This window comes from Amborella trichopoda, chromosome 13 (genome assembly GCF_054954075.1).
Source record: "Amborella trichopoda isolate Santa Cruz 75 chromosome 13, AtrichopodaSantaCruz75HAP2 v2.0, whole genome shotgun sequence".
Taxonomy (NCBI): Eukaryota; Viridiplantae; Streptophyta; class Magnoliopsida; order Amborellales; family Amborellaceae; genus Amborella; species Amborella trichopoda.
Genome location: NC_142348.1, coordinates 24,173,805 through 24,196,915, shown reverse-complemented (window position 1 = coordinate 24,196,915; position 23,111 = coordinate 24,173,805). Strand labels below are relative to the sequence as shown.

Sequence of the window (23,111 nt, the reverse complement as noted above, 5' to 3'; positions counted from 1 at the left end):
AAGAGAAGAAACTCATTCTTATGCCTAATTCTATACAAAGTAATATGGAATTTCGCTTAAGCTTATCTGATTAGACGTGATAGCCAGAAGAAATAATCTCCTTCTTTAATACCTGATTTTATCACAATTTGGAAATTGTATATGGTAGGAAAAATCATTTACAGAGAAGATAATGATTCGAATGGTACGAATTGAGAGGAAAACTAATCAAAAAGGAGGGGGCAAGGGATCTGTCCCTTTACCTTGTTGGCTGCAACTGCCACCTGTGCATTCATATACATATCAATGTACATCTACGCTAATAACTGTATAAACTGATAAAAAGTGTATGTATGGTCATAAACATCGGTGTACATAAAAATATATATATGCAATATTAATACGTAAAGGTGCATGTGCGTACGCATACCATGGTTATATATAACAGACAAGTTTATACATGCACGCATAAACATATCAATATATACATATCGTATATATACACACTGTATATATATAAATTGCTAATATATGTCCTTATGGTCATATATATAGGTGTATAAAGAATGCATGTATTAGTGTATACAGTATATATACACTTATCAACGCGTAAAGGTGCATGTGCATGCGCATATCAGTGCATACATATATTGATAATTGTATACATATACATAACAATATCAGTATATACATATCGTATTATACATACACACATCAGTCGATACACACCACGCATATATATGTAGTATATATATTTGTGAGTGAGTGTGAGTGTGGCTGTGAGTGTAAGTGTGCCTGTGAGTGTGTGAATGTGTGAGTGTGTCAGTCTGTGTGAGTGTGAGTGTGTGAGTGAGTGTTAGTGTGAGTGTGAGTGTTAGTGTGAGTATGAGTGTGTGTGTGTGAGTGTGAGTGTGAGTGAGTGTGAGTGTGAGTGTGTGTGTGTGAGAGAGTGTGGGTGGGAGTATGATTGTGCGTGAGTGTGTGAGTGTGAGTGTGTGTAGTATACAAATCAATGTACATTTATACTAATAACTGTATAAACTGATAAACAGTGTATATATCGTTATATATATCAATGTAAATAGAAATGAATATACTAATGCACTGTATATATACAGTTATGCACTTTACACATACACACATATCAGTATGTACACATCGTATATATACAGACATCACACACACACACACATAATAATTATATATACAGCAGATAACTAATGTATTGTATGGTTATATGCATTAGTAAATATAATACACTGAAAACAATGGTATATATTGTTATACATCAATACGTACACAAATTGAGCTAATAACTGTATATATCATCGATAACAAGTATATACATGGTCTTATACATTAATGTATATATAAACCCTTTATATATATGCATATTAGTGTATGTATATACATTTCAATATACATATACACTACTAACTGTATAAATTAATAATAAGTGTCTATATGGTCATACATATCAGTGTATATAGAAATTTATGTATGCACTATCAATGCATAAGTGTGCATGTGCAAGCGCATATCAGTGTGAGTGTGAGTGTGAGTGTGAGTGTGAGTGTGAGTGTGAGTGTGGGTATGAGTACAAATGTGAGTGCGTGTATATGTGTGTAATATATAAATCAGTATATAAACTGATAATAAGTGTATATATAATCATGTACATCAATGTATATAGAAATGCATATAATAATGCACTGAAAATATACAGTTATGCACTTTACACGTACACACAAATCTGTATATATACATCGTATATATACAGACATCACACACACATCAATGTAACTGTATATATAGTTGATAACAATTTATTGTATGGTTATATGCATCAGTATATATATAAACTCTGAAACTACTGGTATACGTTGCTATACATCAATACATACACAAATTGAGCTAATAACTGCATATATAACTGATAATAGGTATATACTTAGTCTTATACAGTAGTGCATATACAAACCCATTCTTATACATTAGTGCGAGTGTGAGTGTGAGTGTGAGTGTGAGTGTGTGTGTGGTGTGTATGTGTGTTAAGAAAAAGTTACTTAATAAAATTGCAAACCACAACTAAAGCTCCAAAAAATTCACTCCATATTTACATGAAAGAAGCAAGAGTTTGTGTGTTAAGAAAAAGATACTTAATAAAATTGCAAACCACAACTAAAGCTGCAGAAAATTCACTCCGTATTTGCATAAAAGAAGAAAGAGAAGTACGATACATGAAAAGAAAGAACCATTAAGCAAATCAAGATCAAGATCTCAAATATCGAATAACGTAAAGAGATTCACCTTGATGTTAAGTTGCTTTCTTGCTCGTTGATTTAACAGAAAACTCGATGCAGATGAAGCTCTTCAATATTAATAAAAACAAGTACAAATAAGAAAAAAATTTAAATGGTCTATCACAATTGGATATTTAGCATACCCAATTCATCAAGAGAAGATACCCATTCTTATGCCTAATTCTATACAAAGTAATATGGAATTTTTCCTAAGCATATCAGATTAGAGGTGATAATATATATATATTTGTGAGTGTGAGTGTGAGTGTGAGTGTGAGTGTGTGTGAGTTTGAGTGTGAGTGTGAGTGCGAGTGCGAGTGCGAGTGTGTGTGAGTGCGAGTGTGTGTGTGAGTACGTGTGTATATGTGTGAGTGTGCGTGTGAGTGTGAGTGCGTGTGCGTGAGTGTGAGTGTTTGTACGTGTGTGTAGTATATAAATCAGTGTACATATACGTTAATAAATGTATAAACTGATAATAACTTTATATATGATCATATACATCAATATATATAGAAATGTATATATTAATGCACTGTATATACACAAACACACAAATCCGTACATACACGTCGTATATATACAAACGTCACACACACACACACATATCAATGTATTTTTACACATTAGTAACTGTATATATATTGAATAACTAATGTATTGTATAGTTATATGCATCAGTATATATATATATACACTTTGAAAACAATGGTATATATTGTTATACATCAATACATACGCAAATTGAGCTAATAACGTTATATATCGCTGATAATAGGTATATACATGGTCATATACCTAAGTGTGAGTGTGAGTATGTGTGTGTGTTTGGTGTGCATATGTGTGTGTTAAAAAAAAGTTACATAATAAAATTGCAAACCACAAGTAAACCATCAGAAAATTCGCACAATATTTGCATGAAAGAAGCAAGAGCAGTACTATACTAGAGAAGAAAGAACCATTAAGTAAATCAAGCTAGCAAGATGAAGATATCAAATATCGAATAACGTAAGGAGATCCGCCTTGATGATAAGTTGCATCAGGCTTGTTGATTTCGATGAAGATGAAGCTCATCAATAATAATAATAACAAGTACAAATAAGATAAAAAATTAACATGAATTATCACAATTGCGTATTTAGCATACCCAATTCATCAAGAGACAAAACCCATTCTTATGCTTAATTCTATACAAAGTAATATGGAATTTCGCCGAGGCATATCAAATTAGAGGTGATAGTATATATATTTCTGAGTGTCAGTGTGATTATGCATGAGTGTGAGCTAATAAGTATATACATATTCAAATTGAGCTAATAACTGTATATATCACTGATAATAAGTATACAAATGGTCTAATACATTAGTGTAAATATAAACCCTTTATACATATGCATATGAGTGTATGTATATACATTTCAATGTACATATATACTAATAACTATATAAACTGATAATAAGTATCTATATGGACATACATATCAGTGTATATAGAAATGTATGTATGCACTATCAATACGTAAGGGTGCATGTGCGTACGATATCAGTGTGACTGAGAGTGTGTGTGTACGTGGGTGTGAGTGTGAGTGTAAGTGTGAGTGTGAGTGTGAGTATGAATGCATGTGTGTGTGTGTATAGTATATAAATCAGTGTACATTATACATTAATAAATGTTTAAACTGATAATAAGTGTATACATCAATGCATATAGAAATGTATATAGTAATGCACTGAAAATTTACTATTATGCACTTTACACACAAATACGTGTATACACATCGTATATATACAGACATCACAAACACACACATACCAATGTATTTTTACACACTAGTAACTGTATATATAGCTAATAACTAATGTATTGTATGGTTATATGCATCAATATATATATATACTCTGAAAACGATGGTATGTACATACACAAATTGAGCTAATAACTGTATATATCACTGATAATAGGTATATACATGGTCTTATACAGAAGCGTATATACAAACCCATTCTTATACATTAGTGGGAGTGTGAGTGTGAGTGTGTGTGCGGGCTGTGTGTCTTAAGAAAAAGTAAATAAAATTGCAAACCACAAGTAAAGCTCCAAAAAATTCACTCCATAGTTGAATGAAAGAAGCAAGAGATTGCGTGTGTTAAGAAAACATTACTTAATAAAATTGCAAACCACAAGTAAAGCTCTATAAAATTCATTCCGTATTTGCAAGAAAGAAGAAAGAACGATTAAGGAAATCAAGCGTGCAAGATCAAGATCAAGATCTTAAATATCGAATAACGTAAAGAGATCCGCCTCGATGATAAGTTGCTTTCATGCTTGTTAATTTACAAGAAAACTTGATGAAGATGAAGCTCATCAATATTAATAAAAACAAGTACAAATAAGAAAAAAAATTTACGTTGACTATCACAATTGGGAGAGAAGAAATTGTATATATCACTGATAATAGGTATATATACATGGTCTTATACAGTAGTGTATATACAAACCCATACTTATACGTTAGTGCGAGTGTGAGTGTGAGTGTATGTGTGTGGTGTGTGTGTGTGTGTGTGTGTGTTAAGAAAAAGTTAAAAAAGAAGAGAGAGTTGTATGCTAAGAAAAAGTTACTTAATAAAAATGCAAACCACAAGTAAAGCTCTAGAAAATTCATTCCGTATTTGCATGAAAGAAGAAAGAGCAGCACTGTACTAGAAAAGAAAGAACTATTAAGAAAATCAAGCTTGCTAGATCAAGATCTCAAATATCGAATAACGTTAAGAGATCTGCCTCGATGATAAGTTGCTTTCATGCTTGTTGATTTACAAGAAAACTCGATGAAGATGAAGCTCATCAATATTAATAGGAACAAGTACAAATAAGAAAAAAAATTAACATCGACTATCACAATTGGGAATTTAGCATACCCATTCTTATGTCTAATTCTATACAAAGTAATATGGAATTTTGCATAGGATTATCAGATTAGAGGTGATACTATATATAACTGAGAGTGTGAGTGTGAGTGTGAGTGTGTGTATGTGTGCGTATATGTGCGTGTGAGTGTGAGTGTGAGTGTGAGTATGATGTGAGTATGATGTGAGTATGTGAGTGTGAGTGTGAGTGTGAGTGTGTGAGTGTGAGTGTGAGTGTGAGTGTGAGTGTGAGTGTGAATGCGTGAGTGTGAGTGTGAGTGTGAGTGCATGTGTGTCTGTGTAGTACATAAATCAATGGACAATGCGTTAATCAATGTATAAACCGATAATAAGTGTACATATAGTCATATACATCAATGTATATAGAAATGTATATATTAATGCACTGTATATATACAATTATGTACTTTACATATACACATCCGTATATACACATCGTATAATCATCACACACACACACGCACATATAAATGTATTTTTACACACTATTTGTATATATAACGGATAACAAATGTATTGTATGGTTATATGCATCAGTATATATATATACACTCGAAAAACGGTGGTATATATTGCTATACATAAATACGTACAGAAATTGAGCTAATAATTGTATATATCAGTGAGAATAAGTATATACATGGTCTTATACATTAGTGTATATATAAACCCATCCTTATGCATTAGCGTGAGTGTGTGTGTTTGGTGTGCATGTGTGTGTGTGTGTTAAGAAAAAGTTGCATGATATTGCAAACCACAAGTAAAGCTTCAAAAAATTCACTCCATATTTGCATGAAAGAAGCAAGAGTGTGTGTGTTAAAAAAAAGTTAATAAAATCGCAAACCACAAGTAAAGCTCTAGAAAAATCACTCCATATTTGCATGAAAGAAGCAAGAGTGTGTGTGTTAAGAAAAAGTTAATTAATAAAACCGTAAACCACAAGTAAAGCTCCAGAAAATTCACTCATATTTGCATGAAAGAAGCGAGAGTGTGTGTGTTAAGAAAACGTTACTTAATAAAATTGCAAACCACAAGTAAAGCGCCAGCAAATTCACTCCATATTTGCATGAAAGAAGCAAGAGCAGAAATAAACTAGAGAAGAAAGAACCGTTAAGCAAATCAAGCTTGCAAGATCAAGATCTCAAATATCAAATAACAAAAAGAGATCCGGCTCGATGATAAGTTGCTTTCATGCTTGTTGATTTATAAGAAAACTCGATGAAAATGAAGCTCATCAATATTAATAAAAACAAGTACAAATAAGAAAAAAAATTACATGGACTATCACAGTTGGGTATTTAGCATACCCAAACTCATCAAGAGACGAAACACAATCTTGTGCCTAATTCTATACATAGTAATATGGAATTTTGTCTAGACTTATCAGATTAGAGGTGATAGCTTATATATCTGTGAGTGTGAGTATGTGTGAATGTGAGTGTGAGTGCGAGTATGTGTGTGTGAGCGTGTGTGTGTGTGTGTGTGTGACTGTGACAAACATCAATGATCGGTCAGATTCTTAACCCAATATATGAGAAATGTAAGGTCAGACTTTCGACTTAAGCCATGACAGGCTTCGGTAGTTGGTCAGAGCCTTAGACCAATATGAATGATATGCAGATAAGTTCCGATTAAATGAAACTCTTTTCTCCTATTTTAGATGTCATGTGTCCCAAGAAATTCTTGAAGGAGTAGAGGATTGGTGGGAAAAGTGCACCGGGGTTGAATTAGCTCGTCATAGACCCGTATGCCAAGCTAACGGCAATGTTAATGAATATCTAAGATGGCCCCTTTCTATCAATTATTTGATCGAGCCTCTTGGCCTTGGCAAGTTTAGCAAGGATTATCATCGGGGTCTTCCTCCATAAAGCCTCCTTCTCCATTATGAGTATAAAATTGTCGTTGGAAATAGAATATTTCCTATACTCGCACATCAAATTGCCAAGCGTACTGCCTGACAGGATCCCTCAAGTTTAGATGTGAGGAAGAGAGCAGCTTCTAAAATGATCTCATAAGCACAGAACTCTTAGGCGCCTGCGAATGTTTGACCTGGCCATATGATTGTTATACTAACGTGGTGAGGGCATACTTGGAGACCTAGTGTTGAGCGAAAAACACCAACTTCTTTGACCATGGGGAGGCCGTCATGTCTCTCTTGGATCTTCATTTCATTGACGATCTTTCCCTTCTTGGAGATCGTTATGAGGAGTTTATCCCAGATAATGACATCATACTTGAGGATAAAGTTTATCCCGGCCTTCGAAAGCCGACAGCCTTGAGAAGGCCATTCAAGGAATTTTGGAAGTTGGCTTCTCTTTAAGGAGGCCCTAAAGTGTGGATCACCCATTTCTTCGATTCAGACAGGGCTATAGGGGAACTAGGCAACCCTATTCTAACTTCAAGTAACAAGCCCCCTGTCCTTAAGGTTGAGATGCCTACCCGTCCCACAGACCTAATTGATACCATCTACTTGACGTCCTATATTGGGTCCTGAAATTAGGACCGAGTACCTTTATATGGCTTGTGATTTGGCCAAGGCCAAAAGCCCAACCCATCTTATGCAGTATCTATAATGGGCTCAATGTGGCGACTAACGCTTCAAAGAGTTTGGGACATGCTCGCATGGGTTTTCCCTCTCCATTATGTTTATAGGTGGCTGGGTGCCTACTTCCAAGCACCTACCATCTAGCAAGCGACATCGATTGCAGTACCTTCCAAATTTTACTGCACTGGTTGGGACACAAGGTTGTTTTTCAATCCGATAATATTGCGAGGAAGCTTTTCCAAGGTGATAAACTTTTTTTCAGGGCAAGTCATTTCCCATTGGGGGCCCAACTAACCGTCTTTTCAAAGATGAGTATGGATCTCAAGTTGACAATGACCCAACCAGCAATCGAGAGATAATGTATCTCCTAAGTGTTCATGGTGCCATACTCCCACCGAGTTGGCATCAAGAAGATGATCGAATTATACAGTCCTCACCAATGCATATGGCAGCACGGGATGAACTAACACTGCCCCTTATCATTTACAAGCAAATTGGCACTAGAATAGTGTGAAGACTGTGGGATTCTTGCACCACGATTAACCATGTGTGTAAGTTCATTGTTCCCCATTATGGAAAATATTGGTACCACGGGTCACAAAGAGGCCATTATGTTCAGTCGATGCAGAACATGCCTATGTTTCGGCTTGATGGGAAGATAGTAACCAATTTTAAGAGTCACATCGCTGATGGCTCTAGCTACTGGACAGTGGAATGAGTTTTCCTTTTGACTGGAACACCCTCAGTGTTGAACATCCTATGGACATTGAGTTCATAGTGGAACAAATGGATGAAGGCAGGGATTCCTTCTATCATCACCTAGCCAAATTGTTTGCCAACTAGCTAGGGGTTCAAGACAGATTTCACACCCTCTCGTTTGAAACATCAAAATGGTGATTGACCCCAGGCATGCCAAATCCATTAAAAGAAAAGCTAGGACTCCGTCTCCTTTAAGAAAGAGAGCCGAAGAACCTAGCCATAAGTTTTGCACATTCAGAGACTGAGCCACCGGCTAAGGGGAAAGGAAGGCTCAAAGTCCTTCAGCTTCAAAGGTTCCTTGCAAGGAATCAAATGCTCCATTTATCAAATCGGAACAACATGAAGCCGATCCAAAGGGTAAGGGGAAAAGAAAATTAAGTAGCATCTCGCCTTCAGAGTCATCTCTCAAACAACCAGCTACCAAATTGGTTTCTGAGGGTAGAACACGGTGCTCTCAATTAACGAACATCTCAAAGGCTCACGTTCATGCAGTCAGTGATCCAATGTCCATTCCTCCGAAGAGGAGTGAGAAGCATATACCTCCTAAGAAGTTGAGTCCTTCTCCTTTCCTATACTGAAAAAGCATAACTAAGAAGAAGAGGATTGAGACGATTGAGCTGGACACCCGTTCTCCATCTCCTATGGCACCATCTTCTCCAGTTCATGGGACAGAACCACAAGGAGAAGTATTTTTTTTGTCTGTGATGAACCAAGCAAGCAACTTCTTTTGATAGTGACGAAGAGCTAATAGATGCGCTAAAAGGTATTCCTGGCTTGCCCAAGCCTCCCACTAAGGAGTAGTTAAGGAAAATCAGGCGAATGGCCCCTACGGTTGAGGATATCCCCATGCCTTATGATCATGATGTAGTGGTGTTTCTCCCCAGCGATATAGAGAAGGCTTGTCTCAGGTTGAGGTGTCTGTCAGTATTGTGGCAATAACAAATATTTTGCTTTCATCCAACCTCCACAACCTGAGCTCTTGTTCTTATGTAAGTCTGCCATTCCCTATTTATATACGTCGCATGGACGAAGCCAACTCCTCAGGCATTTGATTGAACCATCGTGCTGCAATACTTCTTTACATGACTATTTTCATTTCTAACTTTTAGGCTTTCTACAAGGACTTCTTTGCTCATTCCCCCGGAGGATACTCCTGAGCCCATGCTTACCAGCATTGGTGCCGAGACACCATCTACTATTTCTGCTGAGATTATTATCACTGAAGCAGAAGTCTTGGTTGCTACTCCTCCCTTTACTGAGCCAAGTGAAGTCAATGCCCAACCTCTTTTATTAGCTGAGGCCAACATTTCCACAGCCAATGCTCCCGATTCCAATGAGATTGATGTTGTTCCTCCTCCATTGGTCGAGGTCAATGTTCCTGAGGTGCAGGCCATTAACCCTGAAACGGATTTGGTCATTGTCCCTGCTCTTCCAGAGGCCTTGGTTCAATTCACGATGAAGTATTCGACAAACCTAGGGGAAGGGCAGAAGAAGATGGGTCAGGAAGTGGTGAAGTCCGTTTTAGATCTTTGGGCAACTATTTATTGGCAGACCTGAGGACAACTTCAACTTCTATGTCCCAACTGATATCAGTTGCAGGTTCATGGGGGGCTAACAAAGAGAAGCTTCGTGAACCGGTGAACAAGATTGTTCAAGATGCCTAAGGAAGTTGCTTTCGCTCAAGAGGCTTTGGTTACTGTGTTCCCTGACGTCATCTCCTCAGGGGAATTGGCAGTTGAAAATCATCGAAGTGATATCCTAGAAGCTGATTAAGACTTTTAAGTAGTTAAAGCTAGGGTTGAAGAACTTAAGGCTCAATCTGTAACGGCGCAGGTTCACCAACAGATTATGTTGGAGAACATTGCATGGGCAAAAATCTTTCTTGAGGCTCAGAAGAGGGAGCTCCATGAGCAGGAGGCTTACATGGTTAATCTTAATGACTCACAGTTGTGCAGCGTGCGAATAATGTCGCCAAAAATTTCGAGGAATCCTTAAATAGTCTTAACGAAGCAAAGGAAAACCATGGGACTTCTAGGAAGCAAATGGAGGAGAAGGTGCTGGCATAGGTGCTTTAGGGGTGCTTGATGCACTTTTCCTCTACTTTTTATTTTCTTTTTCTTTTGAGAAGACAAACGGCTTTGTGGTTTTGTGTATATATTTTAACTCTTGGTGGCATGTATAAACTTGCTTATGCTTTTCTTTCCTTTGGCATCGAAAATACACATATATATTTTTTTTTCAAGCATCCTATCTCTTGGTTTGGTAGCGTCCATTGCCCTATGAAATTCAAAGGTATTTTCGCAGCGTCCTCATATTTAAACAAACTACACCCCAATTAGTGCTCTGAAAAGGAATAGGGAGGGAGTTGTGTTGAAGCCTTCCCTACGACAAAAGAGTTAGTCGATGCTTAGTGTCGTAAGACACTAAGACTTTCTATAGTTTATAGGGATATAGAAAGGACTGTATATAAAAGCCTTCCACACCCTTATAAAAGGTATGGGTAGCTAATGCTTGGTCATAAGACTCTAAGGAGTACTGTCGTTTATAGTCATACAAGAAGGACTATATAAAACCCTTCCACACCCTTAAAATGCGTACGGTGGACAATACTTGGAGTCATAAGACTCTAAGGAGTACTGTAGTTTATAGTCATACATGAAGTATGTGATGATGCTTTAGGTCATATGTTGTGGACCTAGTTATAGACATTTTAGAGTCATGCATCACGGACCATATAATAAATAGTTTAGAGTCATATATCATAGACAGTTGAAGCCCTATAAAGTTGTGCATTAGGCATATATATATATATATATATATATATATATATATATATATATATATATATATATATATATATATATATAAAATAAGTGTCTATATGGTCACATATTTCAGTGTATATAGAATGCATGTACTAGTGTATATATATACAGTATATATGCACTTATCAAGGAGGTAGGGGTGCATGTGCATGAGCATAGCAGTGTATATATACATTCATAATTGTATATAACTGATAACAAGCAACTATATACATACACGTATAAACATATCAGTTTATACATATCGTATAAATACTCACATTAGTCCATATATAACATGCACATATGTGTATTATATATATCTGGGAGTGTGAGTGTTAGTGTGAGTGTGTGTGTGTGTGACGTGTGTGTGTGTGTGTGTGAATGTGTGTGTGTGAGTGTAAGTGAGTGTGAGTGTGAGTGTGAGTGTGTGTGTGTGAGTGAGTGTGTATATGTATGTTCTTGTTTGTGAGAGTATGAGTGTGTGAGAGTGTAGTATATAAATCAGTGTACATATACGTTCATAACTGTATAAACTGATAATAAGTGTATATATGGTCATACACATCAATGTATATAAAAATATATATATTAGTGCACTGTATATAAACAGTTATGCACTTTACGTATACACACATATCAGTATATACACATCGTATATACACAGATATCACACACACACACATATCAAAGTATTTTATACATACTAATAACTAATGTATTGTATGGTTATATGCATATGTATATATATATATATACACTGAAAATAACGGTTTATATTGATATACATTAATACATAAACAAACTGTGCTAATAACTGTATGTAAACACTTGCCGTCATTAACATATATAGTGTTTATATATACGATATGTATATATTGAAATATTTATGCATGTATGTATACACTTGCTATCTGCTACATATACAATGATATGCACACGCATATGCATCCTTATGCATTGATAAGTTCATACATATATTACGTATACACTGATATATATGAGCATATAGATACTTATTATCAGTTTATCGGTTATTAACTTATATGTACACTGATATATATATATATATATATGCACACTCAAAATGCATATGTATAATGTATAAGACCATGTATATACTTATTATCAATGATACATACAATTATTAAAATAATTTGTATACATATATATATATAGCAATACATATCATTGTTTTCAATGTATATAGTGTGTGTGACTGAGTGCGTCAGTGTGAGTGAGTGTGTGTGTGTGTGTGTGTGTGTGACTGTGCGTGTGACTGAGTGTGTGGTACATAATTGAGTATACATATATGTTAATAATAGTATAAATTGATAGTAAGTGTATATATAGTCATATACATTAATGTATATAGAAATGTATATATTAGTGCATTGTATATATACAATTATGCACTTTACATACACACAAATCAATATATTCACATCACATATATATAGACAGAACACTCACACACTCACTTATAATATTTTTAAAACACTAATAACTGTATATAAAGTTGATAACTAATGTTATGTAACGATAATTGCATCAGTAAATAAATATACACTGAAAATAAGGGTATACATTGCTATACATCAATACGTACACAAATTGTGCTAATAACTATATATAGCACTGATAATAAATGTTTACATGGTTTTATACATTAGCGTATATATAAATCGTTTATACATATCCATATGAGTGTACGTATTTACATATCAGTATACATATACGTTAATAAATGTATAAACTGATAATAAGAGTCTACATGGTCATATATATCAATGTAAATAAAAATATATGTGTGCACTATCAACACTAAAGGGTGCATGTGCGTACGCATAACAATGTATATATAACTGATAACAAGTTTATACATACACGAATAAACATATCAGTATATACATATTGTATACATATACACACTGTATATATAATCTAAACAGCTAATGAGTGTTTATATGGCAATACATATCAGTGTAAATAAAATGCACGTATTAGTATATACATATACAGTTATGAACTTATCAACGCGTAAAGGTGCATGTACGTGCACATACAAGTGTACATATACATTTATAATTGTACTTAACAGATACAAAACAACTGTATACATGCATGCATATACGTATAGAATATATATCTAAGTGTGAGTGGAATGTAAGTGTGAGTGTGTGTCTGCATGTGTGTGAGTGAGTGTGACCGTGTGTCAGTGAGTATGAGTGTGAGTGTGAGTGTGTGAGTGAGTGAGTTTAGTATATAAATCGATGTACATAAACGTTAATAATTGTATAAACTGATAATAAATATATATGGTCATATACATCAATATATATAGAAATCTACATATTAGTACACTATATATATACAGTTTACACATGCACACATATCAAAATATACACATCGTATATATATAGACATCACGCACGCACACACACATATCAACGTATTTTTTACACGCTAATAACTGTATATATAGCTGATAATTAACGTATTGTACGGTTATATGCATCAGTATATATATATATACACTGAAATTAATAGTATATGCTACTATACATCAATACATACACAAATTGTGCTAATAATTTTATGTACCACTGATAATAAAGTATATACATGATCTTATACATTGGTGTACACAAACCGTTTATACATATGCACATGAGTGTGCGAATAAACATATCACTGTATATATACGTTAATAACTGTATAAACTGATAAGGGTGTGTATATATAAATGTTTGTATGCACTATCAATGCGTAATGGTGCATGTGTATATGCATATCAGTGTATATATAACTGATAGCAAGTTTATACATACATGCATAAACACTTCAGTATATACATGTCGTATATATACACACTGTATATATATACAAACTGATAATAAAGGTCTATATGGTCATATATATCAATCTATATTATAAACATACACAGCATACATGCACTTATCAACACGTACGAGTGCATGTGCGTGGGAATATCATGTGTATACAAACATTGATAATTGTATATAACTGCTAACAATCAACTGTATAAAATGAAGCTTGTAAGATCAAGATCTCAAATATGAATAACATAAAGAGATCTGCCTCGATGAAAAGCTGCTTTCATTGTTGTTGATTTACAAGAAAACTTGATGAAGATGAAACTCAACAATAAGAAAAACAAGTATAAATAAGAAAAAAAATTTAGATAGTCTATCATAATTGGGTATTTAGCGTACCCAATTCATCAAGAGAAGAAGCCCATTCTTATGCCTAATTCTATGCAAAGAAATACGAAATTTTGCCTCGGCTTATTTGATTGGAGGTGATAGCCAGTGTCTGTGTATGTGCGAGTGTGCGTATGTGTGAGTGTGAGTGTGAGTGTGAATGTGAGTGTGAGTGTGAATGTGAGTATGTGGGTGTGTAGTACATAAATCAGTGTACATATACTATAGAAACTAATAATAAAATGAACCTTGCAAGATCAAGATCTCAAATACGAATAACATAAAGAGACCTGCCTCGATGATAAGCTGCTTTCATTCTTCTTGATTTACAAGCAAACTTGATGAAGATGAAACTCATCAACAATAAGAAAAACTAGTATAAATAAGAAAAAAAAATTAGATGGTCTATCATAATTGGGTATTTAACGTACCCAATTCATCAAGAGAAGAAGCCCATTCTTATGCTTAATTCTATGCAAAGAAATATGAAAATTTGCTTCGTCTTATTACTATATAAACTAATAATAAATGTATATACTATATAAACTAATAATAAGTGTATATCTGGTCATATATATCAATGTATAAAGAAATGTATATATTAACGAACTATATACATACAGTAATGAACTTTATACATACACATCAGTATATATATATCGTATATATACAGATATCACACACAAATATCAATGTATTTTTTACAAACTAATAACTGTATATATAGTTGATAACTAATGTATTGTACTATGCATCAGTATATATATATACACTGAAAACAATGGTATATATTGTTATACGTCAATACGTACACAAAAATTGCTCCTAACTGTATACATCACTGATAAAAAGTATATACATAGTCTTATACATTAGTGTATATATAAACTATTTATATATAGACATATGAGTGTGCATTTACATATCAATGTACATATACGCTAATAACTGCACAAAGTGATAATACGTGTCTATATGGTCATATATATCAGTGTCTATAGAAATGTATCTGTGAACTATCAACACGAAAGGGTGTATCTGCATGCGTATATCAGTGTACATATCAGTATATACGCATAAACACGCATAAACATATCAGTATATACATATCGTATATATACACACTGTATATATTATATATAAACTGCTCATAAGTATCTATAAGGTAAAGAGATCCGCTTCAATGATAAGTTGCTTTCATGCTTGTTGATTACAAGCAAACTCGATAAAGATGAAGCTCATCAATAATAATAAGAACAAATACAAATAAGATAAAAAATTTCGATGGATTATCACAATTGGGTATTTAGCATACCCAACTCATCAAGAGAAGAAACCATTCTTATGCTTAATTCTATACATAGTAATATGGAATTTCGCCTCAGCATATCTGATTATAGGTGATAGCCAGAAGCAGTGATTCAAAAAGCGGACCGCTTAGCGCCTAAGCAGGCACCCAACGCCCAACCCAAGGCCTGCTCCCCACTTAGGCGGTATGGAACCCACCTAGGCGCTCGCCCAAAGGTGGAAATTCCTTTTTTTTTTAAGTCGACAAAAATTGATCAAGACATCACCCATTGATATTAGATTTAAGTTTTGATGTTTTATAAATCTATTGGGAGGTTTTTCAGAAAATTTTGAGTCCTTAAAAGCATCTTTGACTAGGCCGCCTAGGTTCTGAGCGCCCCCTCCTAGGCGCTGGGCGTCCTGGACCTCCCAGGCCGCCTAGGACCCACCTAACGCTTTCTGAAACACTAGCCAGATGAAATAATCTCCAGCTTTAATACCCAATTTTATCACAGTTTGAAAAATTGTATATGCAACGAAAAGTCATTCAAAGGGAAGATAATGATTCGAATAGAAAGAATTGAGAGGAAAATAATAAAAATTAGCAGGGGGGATAGGTTAATTCTCCTTTCTGGCTGCAACAGCCACCGGTGAATTCATATACATATCAATGTACATATACGCTAATAACTGTAAAAACTGAGAAAAAAAGTGTCTATATGCACTATCAATGCGTAAGGGTGCATGTACGTGAGCATATTAGTGTATATGTTTGTGACTGTGTTTGTGTTTATGTTTGTGAGTGAGTGTAGTGTGAGTGTGAGTGTAAGTGCGTGTGTAGTATATAAATTAGTGTACATATACATTAATACATGTATAAATTGAAAATAAGTGTTTATATGATCATTTACATAAATATATATATATCAGTGTACATATACATTAATACATGTATAAATTGAAAATAAGTGTACATATGGCCATTTACATCAATGTATATAGATCAGTGTACATATACGTTAGTACATGTATAAATTGAAAATAAGTGTATATATGGCCATTATACCTAATAAAATTGTAAACCACAAGTAAAGCTTCAGAAAATTCAATCCATATTTGCATGAAAGAAGCAAGAGTGTGTGTGTTAAGAAAAAATTATATAATAAAATTGCAAACCACAAGTAAAGCTCTAAAAAATACACTCCTTATTTGCATGAAAGAAGTAAGAGCAGTACTATACTAGAGAAGAAAGAACCATTAAGCAAATCAAGCTAGCAAGATCAAGATCTCAAATATCGAATGACACAAGGAGATCCGCCTAGATGATAAGTTGCTTTCAGGCTTGTTGATTAATAAGAAAACTCAATGAAGATGAATCTCAACAATAATAATAAAAACAAGCACAAATAAAATAAAAAATTAACATGGATTATCACAATTGGGTATTTAACATACCCAATTCATCAAGAGAAGAATTCCATTCTTATGCCTAATTCTATACAAAGTACTATGGAATTTCGCGAGGCATATCAGATTAGAGGTGATAGTATATATATTTGTGAGTATCAGTGTGATAGTGAGTGAGTGTGAGTGTGAGTGTGAGTGTGAGTGTGTGTGAGTGCGAATGTGTGTATGTGTGAATGTGAGTATGAGTGTGAGTGTGAGTGTGAGTGTGAGTGTGAGTGTGAGTGTGAGTGTGAGTGTGAGTGCGTGTGTGTAGTATAAAAATATACACTGATTTTTATACTACACACACACACTCACACTCAGTGTACATATACGCCAATAAAGGCATAAACTGATAATATTCGTTAATAACTGTATAAACTGATAATAAGTGTCTATAATAGATGCACCCTTACGCGTTGATTAGTAAATATATATTGTGTATGTAAGTATGTATATACATGCATTTTATATACACTGATATATATAATAATATACACTTATTAGCCGTTCATATGTATATATATACAGTGTTTAATATACTATATATATATATACTGATACATTCATGCGTGTATGTAAACACTTATCGTCATTAACATATATAGTATTTATATATACGATATGTATATACTGATATATTTATGCGTGTATGTATACACTTGTTATCTGTTACATATACCTTGATATGCACACGCATATGCATCCTTATGCATTGATAAATTCATACATATATTACGTATACATTGATATATATGAGCATATAGACACTTATTATCAGTTTATCAGTTATTAACTTATATGTACACTGATATATATATACGCACACTCAAACGCATATGTATAATGTATAAGATAGTCTATCATAATTGGGTATTTAGCGTACCCAATTCATCAAGAGAAGAAGCCCATTCTTATGCTGAATTCTATGTAAAGAAATATGAAATTTTGCCTCGACTTGTTACTATATAAACTAATAATAAGTGTATATACTATATAAACTAATAATAAGTGCATATCTGGTCATATACATCAATGTATAAAGAAATGTATATATTAATGCACTATATACATACAGTAATGAACTTTATACATACACATCAGTACATACAAATCGTATATATACAGATATCACACACATATCTATGTATTTTTTACAAACTAATAACTGTATACATAGCTGATAACTAATGTATAGTACTATGCATCAGTATATATATATACACTGAAAACAATGGTACATATTGTTATACATCAATACGTATACAAAAATTGCTCCTAACTGTATATATTACAGATAAAAAGTATATACATGGTCTTATACATTAGTGTATATCTAACCTATTTATATATAGACATATGCGTGTGCATATACATATCAGTGTACATATACACTAATAACTGCATAAAGTGATAATACGTGTCTATCAACACGAAAAGGTGTATCTGCGTGTGTATATCAGTGTACATATAACTGCTAGAAAGTTTATATATACACGCATAAACATATCAGTATATACATATCGTATATATACACACTGTATATATTATATATAAACTGCTAATAAGTATCTACAAGGTAAAGAGATCCACGTCGATGATAAGTTTCTTTCATGCTTGTTGATTACAAGCAAACTCGATGAAGATGAAGCTCATCAATAATAATAAGAACAAGTACAAATAAGATAAAAAAATTTAGATGGATTATCACAATTGGGTATTTAGCATACCCAACTCATCAAGAGAAGAAACCATTCTTATGCCTAATTCTATATATAGTAATATGGAATTTCGCCTCAGCATATCTAATTATAGGTGATAGCCAGAAGCAGTGATTCAAAAAGCGGACCGCTTAGCGTAGGCAGGCAACCAACGCCCAGCCCAAGGCCTGCTCCCCACTTAGGCGATAGGGAACCCACCTAGCCGGGTGCCCGCCCAGAGGTGAAAATTGATCAAAACATCACCCATTGATATTAGATTTAAGTTTTGATGTTTTATAAATCTATTGGGAGGTTTTTAGAAAATTTTGAGTCCTTAAAAGCATCTTTGACTGGGCATCCTTGTTGGATTTGACTGGGCCGCCTAGGTTCTGGGCGCCCCCTCCTAGACGCTGAGCGTTCTGGACCCCCCAGGCCGCCTAGGACCCACCTAGCGCTTTTTGAAACACTGGCCAGACGAAATAATCTCTAGCTTTAATGCCTAATTTTATCACAATTTGAAAAATTGTATATGCAAGGAAAAGTCATTCAAAGGGAAGATAATGATTCGAATAGAAAGAATTGAGAGAAAAATAATAAACAATTAGCAGGGGGGCTAGGTTAATTCACCTTTCTGGCTGCAACAACCACCTGTGCATTCATATACATATCGATGTACATATACGCTAATAACTGTAAAAAATGAGAAAAAGTGTCTATATGCGCTATCAATGCGTAAGGGTGCATATACGAGAGCATATAAGTGTATATATTTGTGACTGTGTTTGTGTTTATGTTTGTGAGTATGAGTGTGAGTGTAAGTGTGTGTGTAGTATATAAATTAATGTACATATACGTTAATACATGTATAAATCGAAAATAAGTGTTTATATAGTCATTTAAATCAATGTATATAGATCAATGTATATATACGTTAATACATGTATAAATTGAAAATAAGTGTATATATGGCTATTTACATCAATGTATATAGATCAGTGTACATATACGTTAGTACATGTATAAATTGAAAATAAGTGTATATATGGCCATTTTTATATATAATAAAATTGTAAACCACAAGTAAAGCTTCAGAAAATTCAATCCAAATTTGCATGAAAGAAACAAGAGTGTGTGTGTTAAGAAAAAATTATATAATAAAATTGCAAACCACAAGTAAAGCTCTAAAAAATACACTCCTTATTTGCATGAAAGAAGCAAGAGCAGTACTATATTAAAGAAGAAAGAACCATTAAGCAAATCAAGCTAGCAAGATCAAGATCTCAAATATCGCTTGACGTAAGGAGATCCGCCTAGATGATAAGTTGCTTTCAGGCTTGTTGATTAACAAGAAAACTTGATGAAGATGAATCTCAACAATAATAATAAAAAATAGCACAAATAAGATAAAAAATTAACATGGATTATCACAATTAGGTATTTAGCGTACCCAATTCATCAAGAGAAGAAACGCATTCTTATGCCTAATTCTATACAAAGTAATATGGAATTTCGCGAGGCATATCAGATTAAAGGTGATAGTATAATTATTTGTGAGTGTCAGTGTGATTGCGAGTGTGAGTGTGAGTGTGAGTGTGAGTGTATGTGTGAGTGCGAATGTGAGCGTGAGCGTGAGCGTGAGTGTGAGTGCGTGTGTGTGTAGTATAAAAATCAGTGTACGTATACGCCAATAAAGGCATAAACTGTATAAACTGATAATATTCGCTAATAACTGTATAAACTGATAATAAGTGTCTATATAGTAATATATATCAATACCTATAGAAATGTATGTATGCACTATCAATGCGTAAGGGTGCATGTACATGTACATATCAGTGTTTATAGATAACAAGTGCATACATAATAAACATATCAGTATATGCATATCTTATATAGACAGACTGTATATATATATATATATAAACTATTAATAATATATATAGAATGCATGTATTAGTATACACATACACAATATATATGCACTTATCAACGCAAAACGGTGCATGGGCGTGTGCATATTTGTGTATATATACATTGATAATTGTATATAACTGATAGCAAGCAATTGTATATATACTCGCATAAACATATCAATATAAACACATCGTATATATGCACATACAGTCCATACACAATACGTAAACATGTGTAGTATATATATTTGTGTGTATGAGTGAGTGTGAGTGTGAGTGTATGTGTGTGAGTGTGTATGAGTGTGAGTGGTGAGTGTGAGTGTGAGTGTAAGTGTGAGTGAGTATATGTGTAGTATATAAATTAATGTACATATACGTTAATAACTGCATGAACTGATACATCAATATATATAGAAATATATATTTTAGCGCATTGTGTAGATACAGTTATGCACTTTACACATACACACATATCAGTATACACACATCGAATATATACAAACATCACACACACACATATCAATGTATTTTTTACACATAAATAGCTGTATATACACCGAAAATAATGATATATATTGCTATACATCCATACGTACACAAATTGTTCTAATAATTGTATATATCACTAATAATAATAATACATGGTCTTATACATTAATGTATATATAAACCCTTTATACACGTACATATGAGTGTGCATATATATATATCAATGTACTTATATCAGTTTATACAAAAACTGCAAGCAAAAGTATACATACACGCATAAACATATCAGTATATACATATCATATATATGCACACATCAATCCATACACAATACGGATATATGTGTAGTATATATATCTGCGAGTGTGAGTGTGAGTGCGACTGTGAGTGCGAGTGCGAGTGCGAGTGCGAGTGCGAGTGCGAGTGCGAGTGCGAGTGCGAGTGTGAGTGTATGTGAGTGAGTGAGTGAGTGAGAGTGAGAGTGTGTGAGTGTGTGTATGTGAGTGTGTGTGTGTGTGAATGTGAGTTTGAGTCTGAGTGTGTGTGTAGTATATAAATCAGTGTACATATACGTTAGTAACTGTATAAAATAATAATAAGTGTATATATAGCCATATACATAAATGTCTATAAAAATGTATATATTAGTGCACTGTATATAAACAATTATGCACTTTATATATACATATCAGTATATACACATCGTATATAAACAGACATCACACACACATCAATGTATTTTTTACACACTAATAACCCTCTATATATAGCAGATAACTAATGTCTTGTATGTGTACACTGATACATGCATTCTATCTATATTAATATATATGACCATAGAGACATTTATTAGCAGTTTATATAGATATATACAGCATGTATATATAAGATACATATATACTGATATGTTTATGTATGTATGTATAAACTTACTATCAGTTACATATACACTGATATGCACACACATGCACCCTTACGCATTGGTAATGCATACATACATTTCTATATAAACTAATTGATAAATACGACCATATAGACACTTTTTATCCGCTATATATACAGTTATTAGTGTTTAAAAAATACATTCATGTGTGTATGTGCAAAGTGCATAACTGTATCTCTATAATGCACTAATATATACATTTATATATACATTGACATATATGACCATATATAGATACACTAATGATGTTTATACAGCTATTAATGTGTATATGTACACTGATTTATGTACAATGATGTTTATACGTGTGTTTACACTTGCTATCAATTATATATACGTCGACATGCGTACACATGTGCATCCTTACGCAATGATAAGTTCATACATACATTTTTAGATAAGTTTATACAGTTATTAATATATATGTACATATTTATACAGTTATTAGCGTAGATGTACATATCAACGCACAGTCATATGCATTTATATAAAGTGTTTATACAAACACTAAATTATAAGATTATGTCTATACTTATTTTAAGTGATATATACAGTTATTAGAACAAACATATCATATATATACACACATCAGTCCATATACAACACGCATATATGTGTAGTATATATATATATATATCTGTATGTAGTACATATATATATATATATATATATCTATGTGTGTGTGTGTATTATATATATATGGATGTGTATATATATGTGTGTGAACGTAGTATATATATATATATTTATATATATTTATATATATATATTTAAATACATTTATAAATATATATATA

At 33.3% G+C, this 23,111-nt stretch overlaps 1 long non-coding RNA gene across 6 annotated transcripts in view; it reads right to left on the bottom strand.

Annotated features, from left to right (window-relative positions):
• Positions 1–23,111, bottom strand: part of LOC148779117 (uncharacterized) — a 65,781-nt gene that overhangs the window by 22,747 nt on the left and 19,923 nt on the right. For 2 of the 6 annotated variants that reach the window (XR_016047678.1, XR_016047677.1), the window contains one exon: positions 2,290–2,350. The exons of 3 other annotated variants lie outside the window; for them this stretch is intronic. This is a non-coding gene — a long non-coding RNA (uncharacterized LOC148779117). Of the gene's footprint in view, positions 1–82; positions 264–2,289; positions 2,351–23,111 lie in introns of those variants that run through there. One more of the 6 variants, XR_016047676.1, reaches the window with a different exon arrangement.